This window comes from Pelobates fuscus, chromosome 6 (genome assembly GCF_036172605.1).
Source record: "Pelobates fuscus isolate aPelFus1 chromosome 6, aPelFus1.pri, whole genome shotgun sequence".
Classification (NCBI taxonomy): Eukaryota; Metazoa; Chordata; class Amphibia; order Anura; family Pelobatidae; genus Pelobates; species Pelobates fuscus.
Window position 1 is genome coordinate 292,380,479 of NC_086322.1, and position 27,134 is coordinate 292,407,612.

Sequence of the window (27,134 nt, forward strand, 5' to 3'; positions counted from 1 at the left end):
TATCTGAAGCTGAACACTGAGTACTGTCTATTTCTTAAACTGTACAAGTTCAGTGCAATATAGTGATAATACTTATAATAAAAGTTATATAATGAAAGAAACAGAAAAACTATACACGCAATATGTGCAAAGTGTGAGGAGCAGTTTATGTGACGCATGCAGTAATCGCTATATCACATCATACCGAATTTAGGCCAGAAAGGTAGCATATAGAGAGTATTTGCTGGTCCTTAGAACTGTCCAGGCTTAACGCAATAGAGAGAGCGAACATGGTAAACACAATCAGGATGTCAGGGGTACACCAATACGTGTGAGCTGGCCGAGGTCAGGATGACAGGGGTACACCAATACGTGTAAGCTGGCCGAGGTCAGGATGACAGGGGTACACCAATACGTGTAAGCTGGCCGAGGTCAGAATGACAGGGGTACACCAATACGTGAAAGCTGGCCAAGGTCAGGATGACAGGGGTACACCGATACGTGAAAGCTGGTCGAGGTCAGGATGACAGGGGTACACCAATACGTGTAAGCTGGCCGAGGTCAGGATGACAGGGGTACACCAATACGTGTAAGCTGGCTGAGGTCAGGATGACAGGGGTACACCAATACGTGTAAGCTGGCCGAGGTCAGGATGACAGGGGTACACCAATACGTGTAAGCTGGCTGAGGTCAGGATGACAGGGGTACACCAATACGTGTAAGCTGGCCGAGGTCAGGATGACAGGGGTACACCAATACGTGTAAGCTGGCCGAGGTCAGGATGACAGGGGTACACCAATACGTGAAAGCTGGCTGAGGTCAGGATGACAGGGGTACACCAATACGTGTAAGCTGGCCGAGGTCAGAAGGACAGGGGTACACCAATACGTGAAAGCTGGCCAAGGTCAGGATGACAGGGGTACACCAATACGTGAAAGCTGGTCGAGGTCAGGATGACAGGGGTACACCAATACGTGTAAGCTGGCCGAGGTCAGGATGACAGGGGTACACCAATACGTGTAAGCTGGCCGAGGTCAGGATGACAGGGGTACACCAATACGTGTAAGCTGGCCGAGGTCAGGATGACAGGGGTACACCAATACGTGTAAGCTGGCTGAGGTCAGGATGACAGGGGTACACCAATACGTGTAAGCTGGCCGAGGTCAGGATGACAGGGGTACACCAATACGTGTAAGCCCAATACAAAAGTAATGCCCAGTGTGAACAGTGTGCTCCACAGCATAACACTCACAGCAATGCCCACTGTGTACAAACGTATCACAGAGCCCCACAGCAATAACACTCACAGCAATGCCCACTGTGTACAAACGTATCACAGAGCCCCACAGCAATAACACTCACAGTAATGCCCAGTGTGTACAAACGCATCACAGAGCCCCACAGCAATCACACTCACAGTAATGCCCAGTGTGTACAAACGTATCACAGAGCTCCACAGCAATAACACTCACAGTAATGCCCAGTGTGTACAAACGTATCACAGAGCTCCACAGCAATAACACTCACAGTAATGCCCAGTGTGTACAAACGTATAACAGAGCTCCACAGCCATAACACTCACAGTAATGCCCAGTGTGTACAAACGTATCACAGAGCTCCACAGCAATAACACTCACAGTAATGCCCAGTGTGTACAAACGTATCACAGAGCCCCACAGCCATAACACTCACAGTAATGCCCAGTGTGTACAAACGTATCACAGAGCTCCACAGCCATAACACTCACAGTAATGCCCAGTGTGTACAAACATATTACAGAGCCCCACAGCAATAACACTCACAGTAATGCCCAGTGTGTACAAACATATCACAGAGCTCCACAGCAATAACACTCACAGTAATGCCCAGTGTGTACAAACATATCACAGAGCCCCACAGCAATAACACTCACAGTAATGCCCAGTGTGTACAAACATATCACAGAGCTCCACAGCAATAACACTCACAGTAATGCCCAGTGAGTACAAACATATCACAGAGTTCCACAGCAATAACACTCACAGTAATGCCCAGTGTGTACAAACATATCACAGAGCTCCACAGCAATTACACTAAAAGTAATGCCCAGTGTGAACAGTGTGCTCCACAGCAATACCACTCACAGTAATGCCCAGTGTGTACAAACATATCACAGAGCTCCACAGCAATAACACTCACAGTAATGCCCAGTGAGTACAAACATATCACAGAGCTCCACAGCAATTACACTCACAGTAATGCCCAGTGTGTACAAATGTATCACAGAGCTCCACAGCCACAACACTCACAGTAATGCCCAGTGACTACAAACATATCACAGAGCTCCACAGCAATTACACTCGCAGTAATGCCCAGTGTGTACAAATGTATCACAGAGCTCCACAGCAATAACACTCGCAGTAATGCCCAGTGAATACAAACATATCACAGAGCTCCACAGTAATAAACTCTCACAGTAATGCCCAGTGTGTACAAATGTATCACAGAGCTCCACAGTAATAAACTCTCACAGTAATGCCCAGTGTGTACAAATGTATCACAGAGCTCCACAGTAATAAACTCTCACAGTAATGCCCAGTGTGTACAAATGTATCACAGAGCTGCAGTGTAATAAAGTCTCACAGTAATGCCCAGTGTGTACAAACATATCACAGAGCTCCACAGCAATAACACTCACAGTAATGCCCAGTGTGTACAAACATATCACAGAGCCCCACAGCAATAACACTCACAGTAATGCCCAGTGTGTACAAACATATCACAGAGCTCCACAGCAATAACACTCACAGTAATGCCCAGTGAGTACAAACATATCACAGAGTTCCACAGCAATAACACTCACAGTAATGCCCAGTGTGTACAAACATATCACAGAGCTCCACAGCAATTACACTAAAAGTAATGCCCAGTGTGAACAGTGTGCTCCACAGCAATACCACTCACAGTAATGCCCAGTGTGTACAAACATATCACAGAGCTCCACAGCAATAACACTCACAGTAATGCCCAGTGAGTACAAACATATCACAGAGCTCCACAGCAATACCACTCACAGTAATGCCCAGTGTGTACAAACATATCACAGAGCTCCACAGCAATAACACTCACAGTAATGCCCAGTGAGTACAAACATATCACAGAGCTCCACAGCAATTACACTCGCAGTAATGCCCAGTGTGTACAAACGTATCACAGAGCTCCACAGCAATAACACTCGCAGTAATGCCCAGTGAATACAAACATATCACAGAGCTCCACAGTAATAAACTCTCACAGTAATGCCCAGTGTGTACAAATGTATCACAGAGCTCCACAGTAATAAACTCTCACAGTAATGCCCAGTGTGTACAAATGTATCACAGAGCTGCACAGTAATAAAGTCTCACAGTAATGCACAGTGTGTACAAATGTATCACAGAGCTCCACAGTAATAAACTCACTGTTATGTGATTTGTGCATCAGTATAACACAGAGCTCCATAGCTATAAAACGCACAGTAACATGCAATGTGTATAACTGTGTCACAGAGCTCTACAGTGATAAAACTCACAGCATTGTGAACAGACACGCAGCTAGTGATGACCCATAAACCCAAGTGCTCCTCTGGGGTAATTTAAAGAGTTGAGAGTACAAGGATTATCTTACTTAGACTTTTCGAGGGCATATAAATTGCTTATCAGAGAAGATGGAATTTTTGTAAAAAAAAGCACAAGCTATAATTTTTTGCCTAGCACCCTAACGCAGGAACATATAAATAGCATACACGTACAGTATATTGTGTAACATATAACAGAAATAATTACATATACAATATGCCTTTACATTAAGGAGCTAAAATGGCATATTTAGTACATTCATTGTAATTTATTGTTATTAAGAGTGACTTAACACCAGTCCTGCCTTGGCTTAGTGAACAGCAGTGATATAACTCTTTGCAAAGGATACTGGGAAATGTACCCCATCTCCCGAAAAACATGCTTATACATCAAATGTATTTTTCTTTTTATTGTCTGATTGTGTAGGATGTAGGGAAACCAAAAGTTTGAAGGAATGGCATATTTTCATTATGGCAGACTGATTGTTATCGATTTCGTCCCAGGGGCGCTATTCTCCTAACTGTGATGGATGTATCATTGTTTTTATCTCCAGATTCTTTCATTCACTATAATAAAGTATTTAAAGATCTAAAAAGAAAACTGTTTTCACAGATAATAAAATCCAGCCCTATGTGACTCGGTTCTCTCTATGAAAATATTACTCCTAGCGAGAGAGAGAGAAGAGTTCAGATTCCCTAGTTAAGCGACTAAAAAACCCTGCGTGAACATGTTTTATCCAAAAAACATGTAAGGTTCCCCTCCCAACATTTCAAATGGGCAAAGAGGAACACTTTAAATGAACACTGTAGGCACCCAGGCCACATCAATAATTACATTGTAGGGTTAAGACTGCCTCTATCAGCTATCAATCAGAAAGCCACTAGAGGCACTTCCTGCTTGTTAGGCACCTAGCTGATGCAGAATGTGCATGAGGACATCCAGCGTCAATAAAATCCCCATTGGAAAGCACTGAAGCAAGGCCTTACTTGGGGAGGGCCTAATGTGCTCGTGATACTCCCACGCATGTGCATTAGTGTCCCCCCATCGGGTGATGTTGGAGAAGGTGGAGTGCCTACCCAGCGCCGAGGGACATTGGGGCTGGTATTGGGTGAATACAGTAAGGGTTTACTACAGATTTGTATTCCTACCACTATAGTATCCTTTTCATTTTAAGGGTGTGAGTCGTGATGTGCTCAGGGCACGGCTGTTATGAGAAAGTTTAGGTGGCTGACTGATCATTTATACAATCAAAATGTAATTTAGAACAATAACAATGTATCTTATTTACACAGACTGATTTCTAAACACATTTATTGTAGTTTAAAGACACATTACTGGGAGTATTATTGCTGTGGAGCTCTGTTATACACAGACACATTACTGGGAGTATTATTGCTGTGGAGCTCTGTTATACACAGACACATTACTGGGAGTATTATTGCTGTGGAGCTCTGTTATACACTCAGACACATTACTGGGAGTATTATTGCTGTGGGGCTCTGTTATACACTCAGACACATTACTGGGAGTATTATTGCTGTGGAGCTCGGTTATACACTCAGACACATTACTGGGAGTATTATTGCTGTGGAGCTCTGTTATACACTCAGACACATTACTGGGAGTATTATTGCTGTGGAGCTCTGTTATACACTAAGACACATTACTGGGAGTATTATTGCTGTGGAGCTCTGTTACACACTCAGACACATTACTGGGAGTATTATTGCTGTGGAGCTCTGTCAAACACTCAGACACATTACTGGGAGTATTATTGCTGTGGAGCTCTGTTATACACTCAGACACATTACTGGGAGTATTATTGCTGTGGATCTCTGTCATACACTCAGACACATTACTGGGAGTATTATTGCTGTGGAGCTCTGTTATACACTCAGACACATTACTGGGAGTATTATTGCTGTGGAGCTCTGTTATACAGTCAGACACATTACTGGGAGTATTATTGCTGTGGAGCTCTGTTATACACCCAGACACATTACTGGGAGTATTATTGCTGTGGAGCTCTGTGATACACTCAGACACATTACTGGGAGTATTATTGCTGTGGAGCTCGGTTATACACTCAGACACAATACTGGGAGTATTATTGCTGTGGAGCTCTGTTATACACTCAGACACATTACTGGGAGTATTATTGCTGTAGAGCTCTGTTATACACTCAGACACATTACTGGGAGTATTATTGCTGTGGAGCTCTGTTATACACTAAGACACATTACTGGGAGTATTATTGCTGTGGAGCTCTGTTATACACTTAGACACATTACTGGGAGTATTATTGCTGTGGAGCTCTGTTATACACTAAGACACATTACTGGGAGTATTATTGCTGTGGAGCTCTGTTATACACTCAGACACATTACTGGGAGTATTATTGCTGTGGAGCTCTGTTATACACTAAGACATATTACTGGGAGTATTATTGCTGTGGAGCTCTGTTATACACTCAGACACATTACTGGGAGTATTATTGCTGTGGAGCTCTGTTATAAACTCAGACACATCACTGGGAGTATTATTACTGTGGAGCTCTGTTATACACTCAGACACATTACTGGGAGTATTATTGCTGTGGAGCTCTGTTATACACTCAGACACATTACTGGGAGTATTATTGCTGTGGAGCTCTGTTATACACTAAGACACATTACTGGGAGTATTATTGCTGTGGAGCTCTGTTATACACTCAGACACATTACTGGGAGTATTATTGCTGTGGAGCTCTGTTATACACTCAGACACATCACTGGGAGTATTATTACTGTGGAGCTCTGTTATACACTCAGACACATTACTGGGAGTGTTATTGCTGTGGAGCTCTGTTATACACTTAGACACATTACTGGGAGTATTATTGCTGTGGGGCTCTGTTATACACTCAGACACATTACTGGGAGTATTATTGCTGTGGAGCTCTGTGATACACTCAGACACATTACTGGAAGTATTATTGCTGTGGAGCTCTGTTATACACTCAGACACATTACTGGAAGTATTATTGCTGTGGAGCTCTGTTATACACTCAGACACATTACTGGGAGTATTATTGCTGTGGAGCTCTGTTATACACTCAGACATATTACTGGGAGTATTATTACTGTGGAGCTCTGTTATACACTCAGACACATTACTGGGAGTATTATTGATGTGGAGCTCTGTTATACACTCAGACATATTACTGGGAGTATTATTGCTGTGGAGCTCTGTTATACACTCAGACACATTACTGGGAGTATTATTACTGTGGAGCTCTGTTATACACTCAGACACATTACTGGGAGTATTATTGATGTGGAGCTCTGTTATACACTCAGACACATTACTGGGAGTATTATTGCTGTGCTGCTCTGTTATACACTCAGATACATTACTGGGAGTATATTGCTGTGGAGCTCCGTTATATACTCAGACACATTACTGGGAGTATTATCGCTGTGGAGCTCTGTTATACACTCAGACACATTACTGGGAGTATTATTACTGTGGAGCTCTGTTATACACTCAGACACGTTACTGGGAGTATTATCACTGTGGAGCTCTGTTATACACTCAGACACATTACTGGGAGTATTATTGCTGTGGAGCTCTGTGATACACTCAGACACATTACTGGGAGTATTATTGCTGTGGGGCTCTGTTATACACTCAGACACATTACTGGGAGTATTATTGCTGTGGAGCTCTGTTATACACTCAGACACATTACTGGGAGTATTATTGCTGTGGGGCTCTGTTATACACTCAGACACATTACTGGGAGTATTATTGCTGTGGAGCTCTGTTATACACTCAGACATATTACTGGGAGTATTATTGCTGTGGAGCTCTGTTATACACTCAGACACATTACTGGGAGTATTATTGCTGTGGAGCTCTGTTATACACTCAGACACATTACTGGGAGTATTATTGCTGTGGAGCTCTGTTATACACTCAGACACATTACTGGGAGTATTATTGCTGTGGGGCTCTGTTATACACTCAGACACATTACTGGGAGTATTATTGCTGTGGAGCTCTGTTATACACTCAGACATATTACTGGGAGTATTATTGCTGTGGAGCTCTGTTATACACTCAGACATATTACTGGGAGTATTATTGCTGTGGAGCTCTGTTATACACTCAGACACATTACTGGGAGTATTATTGCTGTGGAGCTCTGTTATACACTCAGACACATTACTGGGAGTATTATTGCTGTGGGGCTCTGTTATACACTCAGACACATTACTGGGAGTATTATTGCTGTGGAGCTCTGTTATACACTCAGACACATTACTGGGAGTATTATTGCTGTGGGGCTCTGTTATACACTCAGACACATTACTGGGAGTATTATTGCTGTGGAGCTCTGTTATACACTCAGACATATTACTGGGAGTATTATTGCTGTGGAGCTCTGTTATACACTCAGACATATTACTGGGAGTATTATTGCTGTGGAGCTCTGTTATACACTCAGACACATTACTGGGAGTATTATTGCTGTGGAGCTCTGTTATACACTCAGACACATCACTGGGAGTATTATTACTGTGGAGCTCTGTTATACACTGAGAAACACCAACAATATGGAGCTCCTAGAAAAGAGGTACATTAGGAGAGAAAAGACGAATAGAGGGAGTTGGACCCAAAATAGGGACTATCCTTCCTAAATAGGGACACTTGGGAGATATGAGCAAATATTAAAGAGGCTCCAATTACAAATCCTAGTGACAGTGAAATGCAACAGTTTATTGCAAGTATGAAAGATACTTAGAAGCGTACAAAGTACATTATATCAAAAACAAATACAAAATAACTAAATATTTGAATACCTCTGAAAATCACTGCACAAGGCCTTTTATGCTTCAAAGGAACACTGTAGTATATACTCCAAATGCTATCGTGCTGGTCTATCTATTAAGGTATCTGGACCCCTGCCCCCCTGCCCCCCTCCAGAATGGAGTAAAAAGGTATTTTATTTAATCAATGTATTTCTATGGAGAGATTTCAGTGCCTCCACGAGGAGGGCAGAGACACTGAGACACAAAGATTGCAGGACTTAACCAAGGTAATTCCTTTAGTGTCCGTCTTTCTCTGAAAAGGCAGTGTTTACATTGCTGAGTCTGCAGGAACAATCTATATCAGCTGTAGTGGTTCTGGTGACTATAGTGTCTCTTTAAGGAGTTGCAAATGTATTTGGGAAATAATTTTAAAAAACGAGAATGAATATGATATGAATGCAGCTAATTGCCATATTGCAATGTTGATTTCTATGTGTTAATTTACGCATTTGCTATCACGCTCTTCAGCATTTATTTTTTTTTATTACCATTTTCACATTTTTGTAAACCAGTTGTAAAAATAGCTGTGAGTCAACAGGATTTGATTTTTGACCAAACCATCTGTGGATGGACTTCGCTAGCGGACAATTATGCAAAATATAAGAATGCTGGGTACTATATTATGGGGAATGTAGTCCTCAAACTTTTGTAGAATCTGAGTTAACCATGTGCTGATCTTACTGTGGAAGCACCCCCCCTAACAATTCTGTGTGATTTATCTACTGAGTACTATAAACTAAATAAGGTATGGGAGCAGAACATCAACAAAACTTTGCCTTCAGCTAGCTCTGAACCGTAAATATCAGCACAGCGTTTGTAAAAGCAAATGGCAGTGATCTGTCAATGAAAGATTATAAGTGGAGATAAAATCAGCTGCACATGCCTAGCGTTAGGGGAAATAGGAAGTAATATTATGAATGAGACAGACAGATGGTCTGTTCGCTCATTTATCCGACCCAAGACCAACATAGCACTTCATATGAAAAGAATGTAGGTCAACACAAGAATTTTTTGAATATCTGTTTTTTTTTTGTAGTCTTTTTTTTTTTTGCTTTTTGCTTTTTCTTCCAAGATTAAATTTGACTGTAGGTTTCCGAGACGCTTCTATTCGCGTCACGTAAATGTATCGAACGCTATTGAAAATATAGCGCTGAGTCATTTTGAAGACTTATCTGCAAGTATCTAATTTAACCAACTTAAATCTAAACACATTGGAAGTCAGAACATTCCATCACTTGTGGTTGGAGTTCTTACACAGGAAAGTTTTTTTTATGTGAGCTCGCATCACAACTGATCAAATGCTTTGCTGGTCAGAAAACACGCAATTTATTAAAGAGAGGCTAGTTAAACCAAAGTTTCCATTGCGGGAAGCGATCACCATAGAAAAAAATTAATAGAAAGACAAAATGATAGCGAGCTGAAATCTATTATAAGTTATTTTTATTTAACAGTTCTTATATAGAGAGCTTACACAAAATGTGGCACTAAATCATAGATTAGGTACAGACAATGGTATATAAGTAGAAGTAGACATGCAAAGACAAAGTGAGTAGAGAATCCTGCTTTGTGACTTTAATCTTACATTTGTAGGATATTATGTTAGAGGAGAAAATAGAGATGATAAGTAGGAAGATGAGGAGTCTTGTAGTAAAGCTATTTCAAATGCAAATAACTGTGGAGTTTGTGAGATAGTTAGCATGTAATTGGTGATTTAAACCAGGTGGAGAATTCTGATCTATATAGTTGAGCAAGGGTGGGTGGGCCATTGGTTACAGGATTCTACTCGGAAACTATAAAATTCTGATTTTTTGGGGGGTAGAACATACTTAAAGGGGTGCGCCTAGGGCAGAAGGAAAGGAACATAGCGAGATCCGTCTGCTGCAGTTAGCTATAGGAAACTGGACATCATCAATATATCTCTGTAGCTATGTATATACGTATGCAGATATGCATCTGTTTGTCTCTGTCTGTCTGTCTGAAGCTTTATTTTTGTACATAAGATCTGCCTGCACTTGCCTCTCTAGTTATTGCTAAATTATGTTTCCCAGAAGACAAACATTTTAAGGAGAGGCACGTGTGGACATCTGTGGTGCAGACCACATGTCAAATAATAATAAAAAAATAATAACAATTAAAATATGTTAAGCATTTGGGATAAAAACAAAGAAAAAAAAACTCTACAGGGTTTATTAACTAAAGTACGGGTTGTGTCAAATTTAAATTTGAAAGGCAAAACGTAGCCTAAAGGAGTTGATTTGAAAAATGTAAGCTATAATCAGAGTTTGGCTATTGTAGTCTGAATTTGTGTCTCATTCACTACAATTCCCAGTTTAATCTTTAAACTTCGAACATGTTCACTTAAAAAGAACTCCTTTGCATGTATCTGGATTCGAATCTAGTACGCTGTAGAGGGTACGAAAGGGTTAATGCATTTCCAGAGATATTTCTCCTCGCAACACATAAGGAACATATTGCAATATGTTTTTGGAATAATTTTACCAACAAGCAATTTGGACTTGTTCCAAACAATCTTTAGACAGAGCAGAAATCAGGAAATGGCAGGAGACATTGCCTTCCTGCATTATTAAGACAGCTTCTGAGCCTTGCCTCGATGGTAGGGGGGCTGTCTGAAACAGTTCACGGTGAGAAGACAGAATATTGATGAGAAGAATACATTTGTGAGATTCCAGTTTTTTTTATTTTGTTAATCTTAAATACCATTAATCCTTCTGCAGTACTTTGTTTTTTTTGTTTCCAGTTAGACTACGTTTAAAGTTAAATTGCCCAAATCAGATCTGAATCAGCCAAGAGCGAAAACAAACAAAAACAACAACGTAAAAAACAACAAATGCAAAAATTGGGATGTTTATATTTTTAAATTAGCAAAGTGAGTTTTACTATGCGCTAGATGGATTTAGCTCACCGGAAAAATAGATTTGTATAGATTGTGTTTCTCATTCAAGAGACCTTAAAGCACTTAGGGACTTAGTACCTGTATCCCCGAGGTTTGACCAGACTCAACAACCAGTCTTAAATAAAAAGTATCCCATTCCCTGAGGCTTCACCAGGTTCTACAACCAGTCTTTAAAAAAAAAAAAAAAAAAGTATCCCCGAGGGTTGACCAGGTTCTACAACCACAGTGCTTAAATAAAAAGAAACAAATCAAAGTCCAAGATGAGTGGATAAAAATCATCTTTACTAGGATATCTTAAAATCAAGGTAACTGGGTACAGTACAACTAGAGTTAGAAAAAAACTATACATAAAAAATAAAATAACAAATATTATAAATATAAAAATAGTGCTCTGTGCTGCTAAGGTCATATAAACTGTGCTGTATGTGCAGAAAGAGCTGGTTAGGTCAACAAATATTATGTTTTCTTTATGACCCAATAGAGCCATTTCATCGACTTTATATTGTGATTTAAAACTGCATTTTATTCTGAAATTCAGCATCAATCATATGTCCAGAAGAAGATGTATAATGGTGTCATAGATGACCGCTATGCATGAACATATATGATTCCAAGTTTGTGAGATATCTCCTCCCGTTAAGTTTAAATTTGTCTTCTCTTCTGAAGGAGGTCTTGGCTGGAGGCCCTGGAACGGAACACCAAGATCTTTACCCCAGTAGGTTCCATCATGAAGATCTGTGTTGTAACAGAAGGTATTCACTAACTTAAACAGACCAGGAAACCAAATTGATGGCACAGACCATTATTATATACTGAGAAATGGGTTTAGAAATGGGCTCTTGGTGGCTGCTGCCCTCTCCATAACCCCGATGGTTACGTCACAGATCAGAAGTCTGTACTAATATTTTATTTGCTTCTGTGTTAGAGAACCAGTCTATACTCATTTCCTACAGGGATTTTTCTCAGTCTAATGCAGCCTTAATTGCTTAATAGCTAACATACATAAAAGAAGCCTTTTCCTAACTTTCAGAAATCTTTGTAAAAGTTTCCACAGGAAGACAGAATGCAAGATCGGTGGGATGATATTCGCTTTCTCGGTAGACTGGAGGAAATCAATTTTCCGACACACCTGCTGTTTAGCAATTACGATGACTTGCGGAATTATGCAAGGATCATCACTTTTACCTGTATGGGTAACATCTGTATTACGACTGTTCGAACCCTTCTTGTAGACCTCCATTAATATTCTTGGATATTTTGGATTTTTTTCCCCAAAAGATAAAAAATGTATTATATATATATATATAAAAAAAAACATCAATATATAAGAGAGAAAAATAATAAAATATTTTTCAAAATATTGAACCATTTTTAAAGTTTATCCAGAAACATTAATCATTTGAAAAACTTTTTCCAAAATTGTAAAAAAAACGCCTTAGGTAATGCTTGAGGGATTACGTGCCTACAAAAAGCAGGCAGCTACCATCACTGTATCTATAGGGATATCATGGAGGGCAGACACCTACGTACCTTAGGAATGTGGGAGATTTGCGCCACGTTTAACCTTATTTCTTTCCTAATGTTCAAGTAGGCATCCCTACTCTTGGTGTATATTAAGACAGTTGTCCTGTTATCCCCCACCAGTTCATTTGGGTCTGTTCATCGCACACACACCATCAATTATCTAGACATGTAGGTGTTACCTGCGGAGGTGGGAGAAGTCACAAAAATATCCATCAATGAACTCCTATCAAGTCGTTACACCTCTTTTTCTCCTTAAAGTGCAATATTGATTGGTCATATTGAAAACATTTATGTTACTGGAACAGCACACATCAAAAAGAGTAGGAGTCACTAACATCATTGATAGTGTTAGCAAAAACGTAAGCCTCTTTCCTAAAAGCTCCCCTAAAAAAAACACATAATAAAGAAAAGTGTTTATGAGCAAGACATATAGGCAAAGTGGATACTACATGGGCAAGAAGGAGATATAGCCCTGATTTGAGGTCCCTGTTCCACAGTCCTGGTTTTGTTCTCTGTTGTCCTACTGAGGACACGAGGTATGCTTGAATTTTACTTGTTAGCACCCAACAGTGGAGTTTGCCAGGGAAAATGCTGTCCAGCCGGTCACTTCTTCGGTCGGTTCCTTGCCCTGCCCCCCCCCATTTAGATTTCCCATTGCAGATGCACCAATACGATACAGTCATATGTTTATGAAACTTCTTCAATAATGCTGTGACTACTCTATCACAATGACACAATCAATCCAACAAATGATTGTATCTACCACCAATACAATCCTGTAACTAAAATAAAAAAAAACAAGCAGGCACAATGTTTATATCTCAAAAATAAGTAAATAAAAAGAAAGAATTTTAACAACCAAATAATACGGGCTACCGCTCATTGGTAAATATCTATATTCAAGCTCAGAATGATAGTTTACTATTAAATATAGAAGTTAATAAATTATTGTCATACCATTTACAGGAAGTCATACAAGCCCCAGGCTTTACGGAACACTATAGTGTCAGGAATAAAAACCTGTATTCCTGACACTACCGTGCTGGTGTGGCTGTTTAGCTGACCTGCTTTGCTCTGATCGAGCTTAAAAGATGATTTTGCTGACATTTTCTCCCACCCTAGTCTCGCTACGGCTGGCCCCACCTGGCTCCGCCTCCGTGGCTGAGATAATCAATCTTGATGATCTCAAGCAATCCAATGCATTCCTATGGGAGATTGTTGTGCATGCACAGCAAAACGCAGCACTGCTCCAATTGGCATCTCCTCATAGTGATGCATTGAATCTATATAAAAAGATACATATTTTACTACTTAGTGATGAGCAGATTGTTAAACAATTTCCTAATTTATTTCAAAAGCAATAAAAATCGACATCTAGTCTGTATGTTCATGGGGTTACAAAAAATGGGTTGGAAGGGGTTACAAATTAAATATACAAATGAAAACAAAGGTTCATGATTTCTACCCTCATCTAGAATAAAAGGGAAGGAGAAAAATGTTAATTGTGTTCAGCCTAAAGAAAACAGATGTTTTAGGAGATTTCTTTATAATGATTTATAATATCCAAATTACATCATCGTTCTGGGATTGTATTGGCTACAGCGTCGTTGATTATTTTTCTGTCATTTGATGTGTTTGGTTTTTTACGATTCTAAAAACACAAAATTTCGTTGGCATTTTATCCATCTGCTAAGTGTTAACATCACCTGCTTCAAATGCTAAGTTTTTTATTAAATTATCAATTAAATAAATCTTCTTTTGTAAGACAATATATCGGAATATTTTATTGAGAATCTGTATATTATTTTATATTTTGACAAACATCAGAGGGTGACTGCACCCATAAACTCCTTGCACCATAACCACTACAATACACTGTAGTACGCATGATGCGTGGAGAGCCTATTCCCATTTTTACAGAACCCTTTACAGCAGATTGTGTTTGATACAGGATGGGTTTGGTAAGAAAAAGGGCCATAATAGGGGGACAAAATTATACCAGACACCAGGACTGTAGCATTAGGGATACAGATATATACTCCTAACACTATGTGTTTCTATAACTATGTAAAGTAACATACATGCTGACAAAAATCTGCCTTCAGAAAATAACATGACTATTATGGTAGGGGATGGGAAGAAGGACAGAATTATTGTTCCGTTGCGGATCATCTGTAAGACATATTACATAGGATCTTGTTTAATATTTCCCATTGGTGCAAATATATATTGGGATGAGCGGTGGGATTTATTGAACAGAACACAGAGTAACAAGGAAAGGGGAAACTTGACAGAACGTTTCGAGAAGAATGTACTAACAGAGTGCAAAAGAAACCCAGTGGGTTATTCACTAAGATGTGATGTTTCTGGGGAATTCACAGAAAATCAAAAACACACTGTAATCCATTCTTTTGTGCAAATTATTATTAGGTAATAGGTTTTATGTTAAATAAAAAGGTTTCTAATGCGATGCTGTTATCAAACCGCGTACTAGAACAGTACATAGCTATGTAACCGAATAATTAGTTATACAACTGTCCCGTTAGCATTGTGGAATTTTAGAATGTCACCTCTGGCATAGCAAGTACATTCCTTCCCCTTAACACTGGCAAACTCCCATCGTATCAGCATTTACTGTCCATTTGTGAAAAAAAATATAGACTGGAAAGATTTTGCTTTATATCTAAAAAATGGTATCACCTGCCCCAGGGTTAGAGGGCACTTAATTAGGACGAGCCCCCAAGGTGAGATGGGCCATCTGGGTAGGTGGGATCATAAGGGATAGAGTGCACCATGGGTATGTGGGACACCCAGGTAAGTGGGGCTCTAAGGATGTGGGGCTCACAAGGGTTAGAGGGACAGCCTAGGGTGGGTGGATAAGAAGACTAGGGTGGGTAGATCAGAAGGGTGAGAGATGAACTGAAAGTTGGAGGGGCTCCACAGAGCTGGGGGCCATAAGGATGGGAGGTGCTTATATAGAAAAAAGAGGATCTTAGTTCGAGAAGATCTTACTGGGGGGATAGAGTCATCGCAGGGTGAAAGGGTCTGTATATATATATATGTACACAAGATGGCAAAATACCAGAGTATTGCAGTATGCAATGATACCTTTTTATTTGGACTAACATAATACTTAAAAGACAAGTTTTCGAGTGTTTTCCTCCCTTCCTCAGGTCTACAGGACTAATACGGCTAATCCAGTCTTCATTATAAGTATACAAAAATATTAAAGATTTGCCATACCCTAATACAGGAGGCTGAGATACAGGTTTAAATCCACGATAGTCTGAGTTCTGTAATGCATCTTGTTCTTAAAATGAAGTGTTATGCTCTATATTCTGCTCACCCTAACCTTTCCTTGGCTTCCACTTCCAAAATACATCTGGGAAACAAATGTTCCCAAATTACACTTTCAGACTGCCGAGATGCAAAATTATAGCCGAACTCGGGTAACAAATCATTAGTACTCAAACCCCAGATATGTTTGTGACGAGGGATTATCATTGGCATACTGCAGTGATTACGTGATGCTTACTGTCCTGTGACTGGGGATTTACTAGCTTAGGAAACACATGCTCTGTAGCATAAAAACCCATGAACTGCACATCTTTCGGTAATTAAGGGGTTAAGTAAATGTTGCATTTACCTTTATACGAAATTGGCACAAATTAAAAATGCAAAATTTAGGAAAAAAATAGCTGATTTGATAAAAAATACATTCTTTAACATTTTTTGCAGTTGGACAAAGTGTACAGTTTTCTATAGATAGATATACTAATGCTTTATAAAATACGTAGAATAATATCTTACCTTGTTTGTGTCCCGACTTCCTTCAAATAAAATCGACAATTTCCAGTTTTTAAATTTTTGGAGTTAGTTTTGTGCTACGTCTATCATCTCACAGTCAGCTAGCAGTGGTTTTTGGTTACACAGTGTTGCTTGAGCTAACGTTTGTCCTATTCTGACTTGTGGGTTTCCCTCGTACCCTGCTACAGCAACCCCCCTCCACTGGCTTCTTAGTCACAGTCCACAAATGAAGAATTTGAGGCCATTCATTATGAGTGGCAACAGCTGGGAGACGTACCTCCCCGAAAACTTCCTGCAATTAACAAGTGAAAGAGATTACAGGAGGATGCACATAAGGGCATTCGTCAAAAAAAAAAAAAGGTGTATTTTTTTCGTCTCTGGCTGCTCAGGTATCTCGCCTGATTATTTCAAGCTCAGTAGAAGTATGAAACCTTCTTTTCATCGGAATTAACCTTGTACTGAACAAGAGACTCTTATTTTGTCCAACGGGTGAATGACCAGGTTTGAAAAGAATTAGCAGGAGGAAGATTGCACTTAATTAAAAAAAAATAGTGCAATTTGAAGTGTCCTGGGAAAAAAGGAAAGCAGATTGTGGACAAATGCACGCTTTGTTCTTTGAAATTGTAGTTTTGCCTATAAGTTATGGAGTGATAGTTTGTGATTATTTAATATTCTTTCAGATTTCCCAAAACAAAATTATCTTTAAGTTTTCAGGTGGCGTCCCTTGGCTCATAACTCCGAACCAGGACCATATTTCCCATAAAGACACTGAGGCCCATGGCCCAGGGCGGCACAGCCGGTCGGGAGATCTCGTTCACCGGATAGCCCATTCTCATGCCATGGGAGCCGGGCGCTGTAGCAGTATGTGCAGCGACTAGCCCATGTGAGAAGGAGACTACTGACCTGCTTCTACTCCTTCCTGGCGGGCTGCCGAGCCACTGCACCAATCAAAGGAGAGCCAGTCTTTGACATCACTGTCATAACCCCCGCGCAACCTCCTCCACTGTGTTTGTAAGAGAGGGAGAAGGGGCCAAAAGAGGACAACCTGCATAAGAAGGTTAAAGGAAGATAACCTGCACAGAAGGAAGCAGGTAATGTAGCCCTCCCCTACCCTACCCTGTCCAGCTAGGGGCCAGGGCCAGCTACCAACCTGTCCAGGAAACTACCTGCCTGGCCAGCAGCAGCCTGCCTTGCCCAACTCCGCCACCTGTGCCCTCCAAGGTCAGTGTGAGTGTATGGATCAGTCTGTGTCTGCATAGATCAGCATGTGTGCCAGCATGGGTTAGTATGTGTGTCTGCATGGATCAGCGTGTGTGTCTGCATGGATCAGCGTGTGTGTCTGCATGGGTCAGCGTGTGTGTCTGCATGGGTTAGTATGTGTGTCTGCATAGATCTGCGTGTGTGTCTGCATGAGTTAGTATGTGTGTCTGAATAGATCTGCGTGTGTGTCTGCATGGGTTAGTATGTGTGTCTGCATGGATCAGCGTGTGTGTCTGCATGGGTTAGTAAGTGTGTCTGCATGGATCAGCGTGTGTGTCTGCATGGGTTAGTATGTGTGTCTGCATGGGTTAGTATGTGTGTGCATGGATCAGCGTGTGTGTCAGCATGGGTTAGTATGTGTGTCTACATGGATCAGCGTGTGTGTCTGCATGGGTTTTAAGTGTGTATGCATGGATCAGCGTGTGTGTCAGCATGGGTTAGTATGTGTGTCAGCATGGGTTAGTATGTGTGTCTGCATGGATCAGCGTGTGTGTCAGCATGGGTTAGTATGTGTGTCTACATGGATCAGCGTGTGTGTCTGCATGGGTTTTTAGTGTGTATGCATGGATCAGCGTGTGTGACTGCATGGGTTAGTGTGTGTCTGCATGGGTCAATGTGTGTGTCTGCATGGGTTAGTGTGTGTGTCTACATGGATCAGCGTGTGTGTCTGCATAGGTTTTTAGTGTGTCTGCATGGATCAGCGTGTGTGACTGCATGGGTTAGTGTGTGTCTGCATGGGTCAATGTGTGTGTCTGCATGGGTTAGTGTGTGTGTGCATGGATCAGGGTGTTTCCGCAGGGGTCAATGTGCATATTTCAGTGTGAGTGTATCTGCATGGGTCAGCGTGCATGATTCTGTGTCAGTGTGTCTGCATTGGTCAGTGTGTCTGTCTGGGTCAATGTGTGTCTGCATGGGTAAGTGAGTGGTTGTGAGTTTGCATGGGTCTTCACAAAGGTCAAAGTTTTAATTTAAAAAATCTAAATTTTAAATTGTGGGAGACTATCATGCATGTGTACACATGTAGTAAGTATGTGTATTATATCACTATTATATGTACTGTACTTCTTATATATTACAAGCAGAATATAAGGAAATTGGCATTAGGGCAGCAAAGAGGGTCAAATCTGGCCCTGCTCCCAAGTTTTCCTGTTTAGGATGTACAGATTTGGTTCCAAATCCCTCTTTCCTATCCTATAGTCCCCCTTTCCTTTGTTTTTGTTCTAAATTACATTTTAGTTGCATCCATTGTTATTAGTAAATTACCTACAAACTCTCAGTATAGTCCTCCTCTGGTCACACCCTCACTTACCCCTAAAATTAAAGTGTCCGTAAATAAAATGTCGAGGGGTGTGCCGTTCTTGATCAACAGAGAAATCCACGGGTTTACAGTCATTTATGATCCAGTCACAAAACAATGTCAGAATCATATGATGGAACCACAATCGTTCATAAGTATTTGATGACCAACAAGTCAATGCTTCAAGGATGAGGTTCTTCCCTAACTTTATGTAAAAAAAATAATAATAGCAGCTTCGGAAAGGTAAGGGCCTCACTTATGTGATAAAGATTTCCTTCCAAGCGTGAGAACAGTAGAGCAGGGATCCAATATGTCTGCCGAAGAGACGCACAATCAAAAGAGCCAATTATACAAGCACCATTCAACAGCGCTGTACATTGAGAATATAAATATAAATTAATGACAAACAGGTTAAAGTGAACAGAAAAAAGAGCACGGAGGTCTCCTGCTTAAATGAACTCATAATATTACATACCTCGCAACATTTCAAATACACAAAGAGGGACACTTTCATTTTAGGGGTGTGGGTGTTCTGAGACATTTTAGGTGACTTACTGATAAGAATATATACAATTAAAATGTAATTTAGAACAAGAACACTGTATCTTATTTACACAGACTGGTTCCTAAACACATTTATTGTAGTTTAAGACACATTACTGGGAGTATTATTGCTGTGGAGCTCATTACTGGGAGTATTATTACTGTGGAGCTCTGTTATACACTCAGACACATTACTGGGAGTATTATTGCTGTGGAGCTCTGTGATACACTCAGACACATTACTGGGAGTATTATTACTGTGGAGCTCTGTGATACACTCAGACACATTACTGGGAGTATTATTGCTGTGGAGCTCTATTATACAGACACATTACTGGGAGTATTATTGCTGTGGAGCTCTGTTATACACTCAGACACATTACTGGGAGTATTATTGCTGTGGAGCTTGGTTATACACTCAGACACATTACTAGGAGTATTATTGCTGTGGGGCTCTGTTATACACTCAGACACATTACTGGAAGTATTATTGCTGTGGAGCTCTGTTATACACTCAGGCACATTACTGGGAGTATATTGCTGTGGAGCTCTGTTATACACTCAGACACATTACTGGGAGTATTATTGCTGTGGGGCTCTGTTATACACTCAGACACATTATTGGGAGTATTATTGCTGTGGAGCTCTGTTATACACTCAGACACATTGCTGGGGGTATTATTGCTGTGGAGCTCTGTTATACACTCAGACACATTACTGGGAGTATTATTGCTGTGGAGCTCTGTTATACACTCAGACACATTACTGGGAGTATTATTGCTGTGGAGCTCTGTTTTACACTCAGACACATTACTGGGAGCATTATTGCTGTGGAGCTCTGTTATTCACACATTACTGGTAGTATTATTACTGTGGAGCTCTGTTATGCACTCAGACACATTACTGAGAGTATTATTGCTGTGGGGCTCTGTTATACACTCAGACACATTACTGGGAGTATTATTGCTGTGGAGCTCTGTTATGCACTCAGACACATTGCTGGGGGTATTATTGCTGTGGAGCTCTGTTATACACTCAGACACATTACTGGGAGTATTATTGCTGTGGAGCTCTGTTATACACTCAGACACATTACTGGGAGTATTATTGCTGTGGAGCTCTGTTATACACTCAGACACATTACTGGGAGTATTATTGCTGTGGAGCTCTGTTATACACTCAGACACATTACTGGGAGTATTATTGCTGTGGAGCTCTGTTATACACTCAGACACATTGCTGGGGGTATTATTGCTGTGGAGCTCTGTTATACACTCAGACACATTACTGGGAGTATTATTGCTGTGGAGCTCTGTTATACACTCAGACACATTACTGGGAGTATTATTGCTGTGGAGCTCTGTTATACACTCAGACACATTACTGGGAGCATTATTGCTGTGGAGCTCTGTTATTCACACATTACTGGTAGTATTATTACTGTGGAGCTCTGTTATGCACTCAGACACATTACTGAGAGTATTATTGCTGTGGAGCTCTGTTATACACTCAGACACATTACTGGGAGTATTATTGCTGTGGAGCTCTGTTATACACTCAGACACATTACTGGGAGTATTATTGCTGTGGAGCTCTGTTATACACTCAGACACATTACTGGGAGCATTATTGCTGTGGAGCTCTGTTATTCACACATTACTGGTAGTATTATTACTGTGGAGCTCTGTTATGCACCCAGACACATTACTGGGAGTATTATTGCTGTGGAGCTCTGTTATACACTCAGACACATTACTGGAAGTATTATTGCTGTGGAGCTCTGTTATACACTCAGACACATTACTGGGAGTATTATTTCTGTGGAGCTCTGTTATACACTTAGACACATTACTGGGAGTATTATTGCTGTGGAGCTCTGTTATACACTCAGACACATTACTGGGAGTATTATTGCTGTGGAGCTCTGTTATACACTCAGACACATTACTGGTAGTATTATTACTGTGGAGCTCTGTTATGCACTCAGACACATTACTGAGAGTATTATTGCTGTGGGGCTCTGCTATACACTCAGACACATTACTGGGAGTATTATTGCTGTGGAGCTCTGTTATACACTCAGACACATTACTGGGAGTATTATTTCTGTGGAGCTCTGTTATATACTTAGACACATTCCTGGGAGTATTATTGCTCTGGAGCTCTGTTATACACTCAGACACATTACTGGGAGTATTATTGCTGTGGAGCTCTGTTATACACTCAGACACATTACTGGTAGTATTATTACTGTGGAGCTCTGTTATGCACTCAGACACATTACTGAGATTATTATTGCTGTGGGGCTCTGCTATACACTCAGACACATTACTGGGAGTATTATTGCTGTGGAGCTCTGTTACACACCAACAATATGGAGCTCCTAGAAAAGAGGAACATTAGGAGAAAAAGGAGGGACAAATGGATTTGGGATCACAATAGAGACTGTCCCTCTTAAAGGGACACTATAGTCACCTGAACAACTTTAGCTTAATGAAGCAGTTTTGGTGTATAGAACATGCCCCTGCAGCCTCACTGCTCAATCCTCTGCCATTTAGGAGTTAAATCCCTTTGTTTATGAACCCTAGTCACACCTCCCTGCATGTGACTTGCACAGCCTTCCATAAACACTTCCTGTAAAGAGAGCCCTATTTAGGCTTTCTTTATTGCAAGTTCTGTTTAATTAAGATTTTCTTATCCCCTGCTATGTCAATAGCTTGCTAGACCCTGCAAGAGTCTCCTGTATATGATTAAAGTTCAATTTAGAGATTGTGATACAATTATTTGAGGTAAATTACATCTGTTTGAAAGTGAAACCAGTTTTTGTTTTTTTCATGCAGGATCTGTCAATCATAGCCAGGGGAGGTGTGGCTAGGGTTGCATAAACAGAAACAAAGTGATTTAACTCCTAAATGACAGTGAATTGAGCAGTGAAATTGCAGGGGAATGATCTATACACCAAAACTGCTTCATTTAGCTAAAGTAATTTAGGTGACTATAGTGTTCCTTTAAATAGGTACACTTAGCAGGTATGTTTCAGGCTCAATGCCATAAAGCAGATGTGTACAGCAGGGCTCGTGCAAACATCAATGGACTACATCTCTCATAATTGCCTACCAGCCTATGGCTAGTAGAGAATTGTGGGGATTGTAGTATATCATCTGAGGGGTTATGATAGAGCAATGCAAAAGTAACTAAATTAAAACGAAAGAAGATTACACAACAATTATGCAAAATAGAGTTTCTTTTAATAAAAAGATGACATATCTCAAGAATCTAAAACGCTCAGAGGAGGTGCCATTTAAAAATAGTTTGGGATGTATATTGGTAACTTAAGCCCCACGCTCCTAATAATATGAGCTGGTGTACATTTATAAACAGCAAATGCTAAATGTCCAGCATACCAGTAAAACATTCTGCTGTGAAATGGAATCTGGCGTTCAAATCGCCATAAAGTAACGCCATGCGTTTTACGGTTTTGTTATGGAAGATTACTTGATCAGTTTAATTTTAGAAACTCATAGAGCTTATGGTATATCTGCTCCATATTTACAGAGACAGGGCGCAACAACAAACATTTGTAGAATTTTCGGTCGTTTTGGAATACCCGTCTTTTTTAAGCAATAGTATCTCTACGGCGGTGAATTTGAACCCACATATGTGGAACTTCTATTTGGTACAACAATCCCAATTAATTGCTGTTCCTCTGTAATACGAGGCTATGTGGTTTAAAAAAAGCAGATGGAAAAATTACTTCGTACAAATCCTTGTTTCTAAGAAAACTAAACTCCTGAATTCTCCTTTGCACAGCTTAATAGGAAAGTTTTTACTATGCCTGAGTGTATATTCTGAACATGTTATAGCTGATACCTTTATTAAATTAACTGAAAATACATGTTCATTATGCTGTGCTTTAAAACTTTTTTTTTACTATTCTTTTTTTTAAATCTTAAATAAATATATAAAATTTGGAGAACAGAAGTTCAAGGAGTCTGGTTAGGGGTGCATATAGCATAACTTTATGGGAAAGCACACGGAGAAGAAAAACTATTGGACCCATGAGAAATATTTTGTGTTTAATTTTGGCTTTGCATATTCAAACCTAACTGGTACTCGAATGGACCACCCTCGTGCCATATTGATAACGAATGTGCAAAAATAACCAGTTTGAAAGGAAGAACGAAATAAAAAAATAGTTTATACATGTTTTCATTGGGGTTATATCTAAATACGGCTTGTAAAAGCTGCAGATCTCTTTTCTGCAGCCTTTGCAGATCTTTGCAATCCCTCCCCTTCTAACTCCGCCCAGACTTTCTGTGGCTGTCCAATCACAGACTTCCAAATGCAGCTCAATGAGAAGTGTTTGCAAGGCAGGTGCTCTAAGCAATTGATGACTCCTACGTTTAGCTCCACTGAGCTAAAGAAACCAGGAAGTAATAGGACCGATTGCATGATTGACATCAAGGGGGGTATAAAAAGGTTTCTATTGAAATCTGCTCTTTTTGTAAAATGATTTTTTTTTTTTTTTTTACTACACATAAAGCATTTCAACAAGCTCGAGTGTTTAGGGGTCTAGAGTGTCCCTTTAAGGAACTGTAATTAGGGGGTTCTTTGTTCCATACTTTTAATCAAAGTGGTGTTGAATGCCAGCGAAAACTCCATATTTTTTGTTGTACCCATGATTGAACACAAATGAGGTACAATTCCCGTTTTGTATACTATCGCAGTGCATAATGTTAGAACAAATTTATAACCAAAGACACCATTCTATACCCATGATTAGTGAGAGAACCTTCTATCGAACAGTGTCCATAATTTTTTATTTAAAAAAAACACAGTTGTTTGGATTTTTGCAGCCTGGAAAGGAAGAAGTTATTGCCATTTAATCTAAGCTCTTCATACACAAATAAATATAGTTGACTTAATCTTTTTTTTTCAGACCAATTCCCTCAACTTTAAGCTCTTTTCAAGATTAAGGGTTCAATATTTGTTCAACGCCGAGGAAAATATAGAACGTGCTATTCAGAGTAAAGGCCAGGAGATGAACTCAAAGCCAAAAACACAACAATTCAGGAAGTAGATTTCAGGAACTGTGGTGTCAGAATATGTTACCATCGGGGTTGGAACCACGAGCCCCCGCTGTAGAACAGGGAGGAGGGGGCGGTGGGAACTTTACCCTTAGTGAGGATAAAATAAGCATATTGTATATTCAATGAGATTCATTTGCTTCCACTTTTTTTTTCTCTAAACGTCGAAACACTTTGTCTGTACATGAGTGAAAGTAAAAACAGACACGGAAATTAATTATCTAGCTAAACATACAGAAATATTAATGAGTACCATAAAAAAGTAAGTTTCAAGGCATTTTCATTTGCAATTCTTCAGGGATTTTTTGACAATTTTATATACGGAGTAGTTTGAAACTTCGATTCTATGGTTTCCCTTGTCACAAATGTTCCTGTCCTGAATATTTATTTAAAAGAGTATGAGTGGGGAGAAGGGTCGGATTCTTTCACCGTGTCAAATTTTGGATGGGTTCCAACTTTATGGTATTTTATGTTGGCCTACAGTGATTCGCTGCTGAATAGGTTAGCGCTGTGCAAAACGGAGACATAATAATTCTTACTTGGACGACGTGCATAAAACTTTTTGTTTCGCAAGATTTGTGATGTTGTTATATTTGTAGTGGAGGATACAGAAGTAGTTAAAATAAAAACAGGGGGTCTGAGCAAGACCATAGCTCTCTGGTTATGTTGCTTGGAGTGTTGTGGCGAAATTCCCTGTTCAACGTGAAACCATTTTGCTGAGGTTTTAACCCAACGATGTCAGCCAATCAGTGTTGTGCAAGTTGGATGTAACTGACACTGATTATGCGGAAGTATTAATTCTGCATTATCAGCGTGGCCGAGGAGGGGGAGGCCTTTGGTAACCAGGAGAGAAGCCTAGTTTACGTAAAACGTTCCAAAAATATTTGATATTAAACGATGGGATGGCGCCAAAACTCTGTGTGTACCTGGAGTGGTTACGTTGCTTAGGGTAGTCCTTTCAAAGCTGAATGGAGGTAAAGGGGGTGTGTCACTGACACCAATTGTGTCACTGGCTCCGCACAAAGAGGGTGGACTCAGCCAATATAATAAAATTACTATGAATTGATTACTGGCGTGGCAGGGGGGGCAGGGCACGCAGGAGGCACTGTTTAAATGTTCTCAGCAGTGGTCCTAGTATCTGGAGCATAGGACAGTTCTCTGGTTTCTCCAAAAGCAGGACACAAGGGAGGAACAAACCTGAGATGTTAGTACGAGACCCTAAAATCGTGACTGTCCCTAAAATCAAGGCGATTGGTAGGTCTGCCTTTTAAAGGATTACACATTGCTCAGCTCCTGGTCCGGAGTCACTCCTAAAACCAACTTGCATTACTAAACAGACTTACAAAAACAACTGCTAATTTCTATGACAGCAGTTAGCTGTATCTGCATGTCGCATTCTTTTTTAATGAACAGACTATAAATGAACTGAACTTCATTAACTTAGTAAATAGTGATGTCCCGAACTGTTCGCCAGGAACCGTTCGCCGGCAAACATAGCTTGTTCGTGGCGAAAGCGGCGGGTGAACATATGCGATGTTCGGTCCGCCCCCTATTCGTCATCATTGAGTAAACTGTGACCCTGTACCTCACAGTCAACAGACATATTCCTGCCAATCAGCAGCAGACCCTCCCTCCCAGACCCTCCCACCTCCATGATGAATAGGGGGCGGACCGACCATCGCTATGTTCGCTGGTGAACGGTTCCTGGCGTACAGTTCGGGACATCACTATTAGTAAAACTTAATAGGTCCCTGCAGAGAACAGACAAGAAAATTGCAGATATATTAAGCCAAAATAGTTTAACTGAACACAAATCATCAACTCAGCTATTTTGTCAGATCGGCTATTTTTGGCCTAAAATGAAGAATTCTTGTAAATGATCTACAATTCCTGCTTTACTGGATGTACCCCTGTATAATGAACTAAACGCCTTCAAGGAAAGTGCACGTCATTTAATCCACACTCGCAACCCCGAGCATTTCATTCAAAAATATTTCAAAATTTAGTTTTTTTTTCCCTTAGTGCTTAACATAATGAGTACTGGAATACATGCATGAAGTATTAGTTTGGTTTCTTTGGACGCTCTGTATAAATCCAGCGTCGTTAGCATATTATGCAGAAAGGAAAGTATTTGGCAAACTTTAGAAGACTTAAACTTCACGTGAGCCAAGTTCAAATCTTAATCTTGTTCTTCACCTACTGTGATCTAAAAATGTTTAATTTCCTCCAGCCGGAAAGCTGTTAAGGTTGAGGTGAAAACTGTTAAAAAAAATA

General features: G+C 40.2%; 1 protein-coding gene across 3 annotated transcripts in view; it reads right to left on the reverse strand.

Annotated features, from left to right (window-relative positions):
• Positions 1-27,134, reverse strand: part of EYA2 (EYA transcriptional coactivator and phosphatase 2) — a 147,366-nt gene that overhangs the window by 90,900 nt on the left and 29,332 nt on the right. Inside the window, exon 1 of one of the 3 annotated variants that reach the window (XM_063459450.1) lies at positions 16,677-16,854. The exons of the other annotated variants lie outside the window; for them this stretch is intronic. The gene's annotated coding sequence lies outside the window, so the exon portion shown is untranslated. Of the gene's footprint in view, positions 1-16,676; positions 16,855-27,134 lie in introns of those variants that run through there. 3 annotated transcript variants of the gene reach the window in all.